Raw genomic sequence first — 9,820 nt, 5'->3', positions numbered from 1 at the left:
GGCTTTGGAACAGGGAACCCCCCCACCAAAAAAATGGAACGTGTGGAAGCGGCCCTAGTTAAAAGCTAAGCCAAGCCCTCCAAGTTACTCTGTCTCTACTCTCTAAAGTCCTTTTCAATCATAATTTTGGTGCTACTACCTTGCATACTAGCTGAACACCCACTGTGTGATCTCAATATGTGCATACCATTTTGTATGAATGGGGCAATGAGCAAATTTTCAAGCTTTCGTGTACATGAAAGTGCACTACTAATAGTCCGAGTTTCCAACTGTGTGCCCTGAATATGAAAAATATATTCATTGCCTTATTCACACTGAGCAGAAATAGGTTGCAATCAGGAGATTTGAGCTGTACAAAACCTTCACCTTTAGTTTAAAAAGTTTTTCTCTTTCTGAGCAGAGAAGAGGTAGGAACAGGAGAGGAAGTCAATTACTCTCCAGCCTTACCCTGCAGTGTTTTAGAAATGCTAATGGCCTCTATGGACAAAGAAATGGCAGCTCACACCTCCAGCTAGAAGCTGACACTAGAAAAGCAGACACTTGGGAGGTTTAAGATGCTAGAAGGTTTCTTCCTGGACATTTCAGGAAAGGCTGCTTTGACCCCCAGGGAGGTGGGCATACAGAGTTAATAAAACAAACAGTTAATAAAAGCAAACAGACTTAATAAAACCGGCTGAAGGCTGCCATTGCCATGTGGAGGGCTGACTATCTGAACAAATGCATCAGACGAAGAGAACTGTAGTTCTCGAAAGCTTATGCTACAGTAAAGTTGGTTAGTCTTAAAGGTGCTACTGGACTCTACTATCTGAACAAAAACTCCAAGGTAATAGAAAGTTTTAAAAACTCTGTAAGAGCTGCCTTAGAACAAAATCAGCTAGAGCATGTACCGAGTGAGGGTCAGAGGAAATGTGTGTTTTTACCTTTCCTTTGGATTCCTTGTTCAATCTGTTGCTGTGCTGACAGTACACATGTGGACATTTCCTTTTTAATAAATTCTTAATAATTTTGAATGCTAGTTGTTGCTATCCATACCAAACAGGCCTCCACCATTTGACCACATTATTGAAAAAGGGCTCCAGACAAAAGCAGAGCATGATTCAAATCCAGCAGCATCGTAAAGACTAATAAGGTTTCCTGGCTATAAGCTCCCAAGAGTCAAAGCTCCCTTCATCAGATACCAAAGGAGGAAGTCACTTGGCAGGTTGCTAATTACCCAAGTGCTGTACAAGTGCAATAAGCTGTCCCTGTGGTAACCACGAGCTGAGTAGCAGCCGACACAGGCACAAGGTGAGGTCTTAGTACAGCAATGCAATTGAGGGAAGCTGGGAACAGGTCTTCTCAGCGTGTAATTCCTACAAAGGCCAGTTGGTGGCTGCTGAACTAAAAGAGGAAGATTGAACACCTCCAAGGGTTGAGAAAACTGAGACAGTAGCACATTTCCTAGTGAAGACTTGGGCAGTCTCTGGTGCCTATACACCCCAGAGGGCAGATATGGCCTGAGGGTTGGGGGGGGGGAACAATTCTGCCACATATACTAAATGTCTGAATTGGGCATACTGAACATTGCAAGCTCCCCCAGTATATAGGAATGCCAAAATCTTAAAAGAATATCTCTTCTAAGCAATTATTAGTTACCTTTTCAAGAGTCCAATGATGATCTTTGTGCTTTCAGTTTATGAAAAGCAAAAGTGAATCCAAATGTATCAGTATAAATATACATCCATCTTTGGGGGGGGGGAACCCTCTAGTTTTATGAAAATTTGAAAATAGTTGTTATAGATGTCTCTTGTACTATCCCTAGATAAATGACATTTTAGTGCTTTTTTTAAAAAAAAATCCCATAAAGCTGGAATAAATTACCATAAGTAGGAATATTTCTGCCCTATTTAACAATTATAATTCATCCAGAATGAGAGCTTGTTTAATTATTATAACGAAAAACAGCAGATTATCTCCACAATGCCTGAAGCAGTTTAAGTGGTTAAAATCTATTCATTACAATTTGTAGTTGATGGAACAGCAGTAATAGCCTACATTTTAAAACCATGTCTAAGAATCTGCTGAGCTGTTGCCAAAGTAGTTGAACCTAGAAATCATAAGAAAATCTTCCATTGGGAGAGAAAAAAATGATCTTAGAAAGCAGCTCATACTTTCTGGCTGTTGTGATTTTTCAATTTTATATCTGATGTGAAAATGCTGCTTTGGTGTGTGATATATCTTTTGTAGAACATTGTCAGCAAATACAAAAAGCCACATAAACACGAAAAGTTCAACATAATGTGCATTAGGAGACAAAAAGTCATCATGGAAATAACTCAGGCTACATATTAAGGTATAGAATATACCTGTTTACATTCTAGTATGCGTTATCCTACTCCGGTAATATGGAAGAAATAAGAAAAGGCAAAAGATTTTTCATTTTTTTCCTGAAAGGCAGTCTGCATAAAGAAGTGAGGCTTACCATAGCACTCTAAATTGTATTGTCACAAGTGATTTCTGTTCATCTAGTCCTTTTTTTAGTAATATGAATATACCACTGCGAGATCGTGTTTTTAAGAATGGGAGTTGATCAACTAACAGGCACCAACAGCCCTTGACTATTCTTTATTTTGAGGGTATTCAGTGAGACATGCACCTCCAGGCTCCACCGTCTCTCAGATTCCTTGCTTGTATATTGTGGGGAAATAGAACCATTTTATTTTCTTGAAGGGTCAATTCCATATTATATTAGTCAGTCAGTTTTACTCTTAAAAGCAGGTTTTGGTCTTTAGTCCAAGATGGTTATGTTATGCTGTGTCCTGTTCACCCAAGTCTAGCTAGGTTTGCCAACTCCAGCTTCAAAAATTCCTGGAGATTTCAGTGTGGAGCCTGAGGTGGACAGAGTTTGGTGAGAGGAAGGACCTCAGTGGGGTATAATGCCATAAAGTCCACCCTCCAAAGCATCGATTTTTTCCAGAGGAACTAATCTCTGGAGAGCACTTGTAGTTCTGGGACATTTCTAGGCTCCACCTGGAGGTTGGCAACTCCCAGTCTAATTTTTGTAAACACACCAGTGGTACAACCACATGGAGTCCGAACCCAGACTCAGGGGAAAGGAATAGACACCTTGTTTGCATTTATGTAGCTCTTACAGCTTAATGTGTTTTGGGCTAGTGTTTCTGGTCACATTATACAGATTCTGTGTGTAAACTCCATTTAAATGAATTTGAAAAGACTACATTGACAGCCCTTTTATCAGGGATCTTCTGTGCTCTGTACCTGCAGACAATTATAAAACAGGGGAGGAGGGAGGAAGAAGGTAAAGAGTTATTTTCAAAATCAAGAGGATACTATTTCTGTAAAGTTACTTATGTCTCTGTGACAATTGAGATGTCCTGCAACTCTGCAAGCCAGTCAGCGGTACAATCACTTCATTCTTTCCTGAAGGCAAGTTTTGTAAGCTGGCAACTTTTGCATTACAAATATCTTGCCAGGAGCTTTATCAGCACAACCCAAACACTAAAGAAAACCAAGAATTAGTAATATATTAATGTTCTGTAATAATAAGCATTTTAGGCAACATTATCTGCAATGCAGAAGCATTGACTATGCCAAGATTATGTCTGCTTATACAAGGTCCGGCCATCTAACATAATTAAGAGTCTTGAAAGTTCCGTGGATGGAATAATCAGCTCATTTAGAGACATTGATGAAATCTTACAAGACTCAAGAGTTTGGTTTCTGCAGTTATAACAAACTTTCTCAGATCCCCTATCAACATAGTTGTTTGCTCTTTCTTCTTACCAGAAGAAGACCAAAAAATGTTTTAAAGAGTAAAACTGGCTAATATAATATGCAATTAAATCACTTATAATTACTATTTAATTTCAGATTTCCTATGTGTTTTAACTAAGACTAAACAAGATGTGTTTTTAAACTGTTATGTGCCGTCAAGTCGCCTCGAACCTATGGTGACCCTATGAATGAAAGACCTCCAAAATATCCTATCATTTACAGACTTGCTCAGATCCTGCAAACTAGAGAATGTGGCTTCTTTTACTGAGTCAAGCCATCTCATTTTTTGTCTTCTTTTCCTATTGCCTTCCACTTTTCCTAGCATTATTGATTTTTTCCAGAGAATTTGGCCCAAATCATCCTGAATCAGGCTGTTGTAGAGCAGCGGCAGCACTCCTACACTTCGCAGCGGTCGGAGTCAGGCCAATTCAGGCCAGAATCGGGTCTGAATTGGGCCAAATTGGCCCTGATTTGGCCCTCTGGGGAGTGCAGAAGTGCTTCCAGGGCAGCCTGTGACTCACACAATGATGTCACTTCCCAGAAGTGATGTCATCATGCAAGCCAGGAGCACGCACGTGGCAGAGGAATCTTTAAGGTAAGTGCCAGGCCTCTGATCCCCCGCTGGGGGTGGTGGGGGACCTGGCAACCCTTTCTTTAAAAAATCACTGCTAAAAAGGGCAGCAGAAGCCATCACTCCTGGCAGTTTCCTCTGCTTACCCCATGCCTCTAGTGGTTGCAGTGCAGAACTACGTGAAGAAAAAATGAAAATGCATTCACTCAAAGTGGGATGATTCCAGCTTCAGGAGCCCTCAAGAACTGACTTGGGCCCTGAGAATTTTGTATCATCTGTCCCACGTTCTTGACAGCCCTGCATATTATACCAATTCTGCAGCCGTTCCATTGACTGCCCATCAGTTACCAAACTTAATGCAAGTTATCATGGTCTTGGATTCTCATATCTGCAAGATTGCTTCTCCAGTTATGTCCTGCCATGACAATTCGTCTTACTAGGGCCTTCAGGAAGTGCTGCCCTATAAATGGTCAAGACCAACAACTGTTCCTTTTCTGTGTAATGGCCTGCCTGAGAAGGTCAGGAAGGCCTCCACACCCCTGACATTTTGCAATTATGTCCTGCACTATTTAACATATCATGTTTAATACTTACGCTTTGTTCTGGCAACAGCTTTTATTCAAATTTCTTAAACCCTAGTCCTATTAATTGTTTATTAGATGTCCCATCCTATTGATTGTATTCATTTATGCTCAGTCTGCCTTGAGTCTCAGTGAGAAAGCTGGACTATAAATAATATTTTAAAAAATTATACATGTTAAGCATGCTTGTTCTTTATTAAAGTGACCTGTCGATAGTGAGCAACCATTTTTACATAATACTAGTATTATTTTCTTTCTCTGTGTTTTCATTCACCTGAACTGTCACTCATACCTGACTGTTCAACCACAGAGTTTTAATTCAGTTAAGCAAAACCCTCTTTGGATGATTTATCAGGTATGTTCATAAAAGAGCCAATAGTTTTTGCTGTGAATAGAGCAGGGTAACCTGAAGCTGCATAGACTGACTACTATATGAAATAGGATAATTAAATCTAGGTTAGTGATGGCCACTAACCTAGATGACTTGAAGAAAGCAACTAGTTGGTTGCTTTGTGAAACAGAATTAAGAGTAGGTGGACCATGATGCTGCATGGTACTTTTTAGGTGTCACAGAACGTATTGTTTGCCCCTCTCCCCAAGTTGGAATAAAGAGGCAGACACAAAGGCTTGAGTACTGAAGGGCCCCTGTTTATTTGGCAACAACATTAACTGCAACAACTCAAACCTGGCAAGGGCCTAACCAGCGGTACAGGTCAAGCCCTGGGATCACTCCTAGATCCCACCTTGACCTGTCTGGGTGAGACCTGCTGCCCTGGATGAGAGCCATCCAAATGCATGGCTGGGATCCGGCCGGCCTGGCAGATGGTTTACCCCTTAAAGCTCCAAGCATCCCCGCTTTGGAGCATGAGGGAAGGACTTGTCCAGGGGATCCCACCAGGCAGCCTGCCCTCTCAACTGGCCACCGTAAAGCATGCCAGCAGATACTGACAGGTTCCTAATATCCCCACCAACGGGAATGTGCCAAGAGTACTCGCCGTCCCACTCACAACCCCCCAACTAAATCTGTCACAGAACGTATTGTTTCTGTTGTCTCACATTGTGAAACAACAAGAAATGAATTTTAGCCAAAGGTCAACTTACCAGAATACATATTATGTCTCTTAAGGATCTAATTACGTATTATGTTTCTCCCCAAATAGAACGGTATGTTCTTGAGTTTCATACTTCCCTGGCATGTGCAGATCCAATTCAGACTGGGACCATGGAGTTTAGAAAGAAGTGGCTTAGACCATTACCCCACACTATTTTCCAAGCTTGAAATGGACCTGTGGAGTGATATTTACCCCACTGGGGCCTGATGTGTACATGTTATGTTTCTACAGGAGGGCAAATAACCCTCAGGGCTATTTCAGGTCAGGAAAACAGTGCAGCCCCCTCTCTCAACACACCATGCCCCCAACCAAAATCAGGGGCCCCACATGCCTGGTGAGTGTGGAATACGTGTGAAATACTTGAACTCCATTCAACCCTAGGATGTCCCTGAGGAAATTTGTAACCTGCAGTTAGAAACTAAGGCAAAAAATATAATAGGAATAATATAGAAATAAATAGAAAAACTATAGAGAAATGCAGATTAACACACCTGTTTTCCTTGTTTTCATTTCTTTCTTTCTGCATTCCTTGGCATTTATTTGATCACAGTTGCATTCTGTAAAGACTAACTCTATGGATTATCAGCCTGTTGCAATCAGAAACAAAAATACAACAGTAATTAACATATTGAACTAAAACTTTTTAATGCTGTTATGAGGGAAGAATGTTTTCTTTGTGGGCGAACGCTTACTTGGATTATTTTATGACCCCTTCCCTCATAGTAATTGCATTTGTTCCTTTGGTCATTACAGAGAAGGATAGTTGCAGTTAACCTACAGTTGATCTTTGATGATAAAGCTTGTTGTGGGTTTCAAATTAATTGTAATCTTGACACAAAAAGGATCAAAAACGAAAGAATTCTAGAATTCTTCTAGAATTTTTCTGCTCAATAGGCAATCTATTTTCCTGGGAACCTCTGGGATTCAAAGAGTTCTGTAAATATTTAAATGTACTGAGGCATTTATTTATCTATCCATCTATTTAACCAGTTTTCTATGATGCATTCATGATGATATATCATAAATGATAAAAATATAGTAACAATAAAGCAACAATAAAACAATAAAATAGATCTAAATATTTATTTTGGGTAAATTATAGATACCTACACAAGAACGCATGAAAACATTCATGGGGGAAAGAGGGAACAGAGCTCAGAGATCTCTGCAGCTGCAGATGGATGGTATCATTGGATTACCCTGTCTTTTTACAAATGTTCTGGAAGTACACCACATTGCAGTACTACTTCACAGCCTGAGCCACACTTTCTATCACTCCAACAGAATTGTTGGTATATAATTGAGGCTTTTCTCTTCTCAGTTGCCAGTCAGTAGTAATAGCTGTGCAATGTAGCCTTTTCTGCCTTCTGCCATGTTATCCAACTGATTAAGGATAACTTGCAACAAGATAGTGAAGACAATTCTCTTTCAAACAGTATTTCAAACCTTTAAAAGAAACTTTCTCTGCAAACAATAAACAGACTGTCCCAATCCTACAAAAGCAGTCTAAGAATGCAAGTGGACTTCCAGTGCAGTGAACTTCAATGGACTTAGAAGAGTGAAACTACAGTGCTTAGAATTGTACTCTTGGACTTCTATTAGTAGTGCTGGACAAACTCTGGATGCACCAATCCATATTGAATGTGCTTTGCACCTGGTACCCAGGGCTGAATAAGTGGTTCCAAGCAAACAGTTTGCAATTCTGTAACCATTAGTTTCTGTCAGGATACACCGTGGTTTTGTTTGGGCTTCTATCACTCCAAATGTCAGATGGCCAGGATACCCTTTCCCTCTCCTAATCCATGTTTCCTAACATTTGAACTTCAAAGGCAAAGCAAATTAGCTTTTCTTCCCTCCTTTTCAAATATTTTTAACATTGTAGCATTAGCAGATGTCATCTGTGGTGGCAGTGAAAGAGAAGGGCACAGTCTTCTTCACCATTTTGCTATTCTGTTCCTGCAATAACTGGTTTAGGTGTAGGTAAGCATGCTCCTGCCACATACAATGTTTTTAAGACAGAGCTGTTAACGCTTGCTGCTCGCTTTCAAAACACCACCTGTTAAGTTTTGTCATGAGGAACAGCTTCTCTACTGATGAAGATCTGCAGAGGTGAAAATCTAGGATTTGGGAAAAAGTGTTTATATATCAACAAACTAAAATACACTTTTCTAAGTGTCGCTTTGAATATATAGTAGGTAAATGCACAGACATCTGGTTTCAGTTTATCTGTTTTTCTCATTAACATTTTTGTTTGTATTCTTTGATATTGTTATGACATGTATTTCGATTCATTATTTTTATTTGGATGATGTTCTTCCAATGGAGCTCCAATAGCAAACAAATATTTATTTTAAGGGTTTTTTTAAAAAAAGAATCTCCAAACCAATGGGGATTACATGATCAGGCTGTATCTATCACCCAAGGGATCCTATTGTTGCCGTCAAGCTTCCATATTATTTCTTCCATGTATCCTCCCTTTCACCTTGAGTTGTCAACAGGATCCACTGCCAGATAGGTAGGTGTTGCTGGGTTTGCTATGGACTCAGGGGCACTCACTATGTGGTTTGCACATTATGAATGGGTACATGTTGTTTTTACCCCTCCACAGTGTCCATAGGAATCCAACTAGCACTGCTGTTATTATGTCAATAATGGCTGGCCACCAGCACAGCAGCCCTCAGGATCTTTCTTTCAGTTTTCATATATCTTAGTTCTAAAGCTCTTAACAGTGATGTCCAACATAATGATATTTATTTGCATGGTAATATCATATGGTTGACTGAGCTTTTGGAACTGATCACAATGTAACTTTTTAATCATAATTTTTAAAAATTTTATTTATTAGTGCAAAACAGAACAAAAATTAAAAAATAAAAAAATAAAACAATGCTGGCTACAAAAACACTACTGCCAAATCTATACATAGGCTTCTAGATGCAATGTGTCTTTTGTTGACAAATTCTAGTTAGTGATGCATTATTTAAAAAACTGAAATTATCAGAACGTATTTAGCAAATGTAAAAAATACTACACAGAGTATTAAAAAATATTAAAATATTAAAATAAGAAACAGATAATCAAGTGTGAATGATTGAGACACTCCATATGTTGCATACTGCCCCAGTGTTCACACCAGAAATGCCCTGGTTTAATGTCCAGAGACGGCTCAGTTGTATAGTGGTGTCTGATGTGTGCATCTGCTGCTGATCTGCTCATTTGTACTGTTAGGCCCAAACTCCAAATTATAGGAAGATTTTAAAAAATACATTAAAATAAAACTAGAGAGGCACCAGCCATATATTCTCAGCCTAACCTTCCTCTCAGACTTGGAGGAGAGGACATTGATGTAAACTGCTTTGGTCCCCATTGAGGAGAAATTTAGTGTCTAAGTTAATAAATAATAAGTGCAGCTGAAGATGTGGGACAGATATATGGTAGGATAGTTGGCGGGAGGGAAAGAGCTACATGCATGCTCAAGGTAAGGCCCCACCGGTGTGCTGCACAACAATCTCTCTATCCCTCACTTTTTAGCCCCGGGAGACTTGGCAACTCTAAAATAGGCTGGCTGGTGGGAAAGAGAGAACAATGCAGAAAAATGAGACACTTATGGGGGGTATCAGAAAAGATAAAGAAGGAATAGTGGGGAAGAGGATGAGATGCCCCCCTCCAGTTTTTGCCAGGCTGTCACTTGTATCATGCTATCATCTTCCCATCCCCTGCAGCTTGCAGGGGACAGGGGAAATGTTAATGCTGTGATGTTACATCATGTGTGCCCCCCCCCC

Source organism: Eublepharis macularius, chromosome 8 (assembly GCF_028583425.1).
Source record: "Eublepharis macularius isolate TG4126 chromosome 8, MPM_Emac_v1.0, whole genome shotgun sequence".
Lineage (NCBI taxonomy): Eukaryota > Metazoa > Chordata > Lepidosauria > Squamata > Eublepharidae > Eublepharis > Eublepharis macularius.
The sequence above is the reverse complement of the archived record's forward strand: the minus strand, read 5'-3'. Positions refer to the sequence as shown.